The following is a 934-nucleotide window of genomic DNA, read 5'->3' as shown; positions in this document are numbered from 1 at the left end:
CCCTCTCACAAGGGCATCCTAGGCAATGAGCAATGAGTTGGCGAAGAAAGCTACAACAGAGGGCAGAACTAATTTCAAGGTTTCCCTCTCTGAACTTTTTACGATCCCCGCTCCAAACTAGATACAAATTTGGACGTATACTCGATTACTGGGCAAACGTCAAGGGAGTTCAATATTTCCAGAAAATTTATTGTAAAATGAAGACTAAACTAACACTCAGTTTCCTGTCTTATCACACAGTTTCTCCCCCGAGAGCAAGTACCTCAGCTAACAAGATTCTGGCCGGCTTACCCCCGATTGGAAGCAGGTGCCAATCGAAAAAAAGAAGATAAAGCTTCAAAAGTAAAAGTATTAGAAAAGTATCAAGAAATAAGAGATTGTTCAAATAACAAGATCATTAAGTAATATTAGAATATCGGTTGCAATTAGAAAATCAATAATTACAAGACTTGTATTAAACGATAAGCCAACATTTTATAAAGGCAATTGATAAAGGTTGCTGGTTTTGTTGAATTTATTTATTTATACATTTGTTAACTTGATCATTTCTTTTTAATGACGGTGCACGTATGTATGTATATGTGTATGCGTGTACGTGCGTGCATGCGTTGTGTGTGTGTGTGTGTGTGTGTATGTGTGTGTGTGTGTGTGTGTGTGTGGTGCGGCTCGTACCTCCTTTCTTAATAAGGCGCGACTCAATTCCGAGCCAAGTTTCGCGGATTTCGTCTAATCTAATCGCATTATAGACTTAAACTCGTATTATTCGTGAATGAGAAAACGAAACGGGATCTAAATGACTTAATAATTAGTCACGTCGCACTAATTACGGTAACAAAAGATCCAGCAGCTTGATAGCTTCAGATTACTTGAAAAACGCTAAAGGGTTTACTTGACTTAATGCCGAGTGGAGTTCTAATTCTAGTAATCTGTGCTT

This window comes from Wasmannia auropunctata, unplaced genomic scaffold (genome assembly GCF_000956235.1).
Source record: "Wasmannia auropunctata unplaced genomic scaffold, wasmannia.A_1.0 LD334730.1, whole genome shotgun sequence".
In the NCBI taxonomy this organism is placed as follows: domain Eukaryota; kingdom Metazoa; phylum Arthropoda; class Insecta; order Hymenoptera; family Formicidae; genus Wasmannia; species Wasmannia auropunctata.
The sequence above is the reverse complement of the archived record's forward strand: the minus strand, read 5'-3'. Positions refer to the sequence as shown.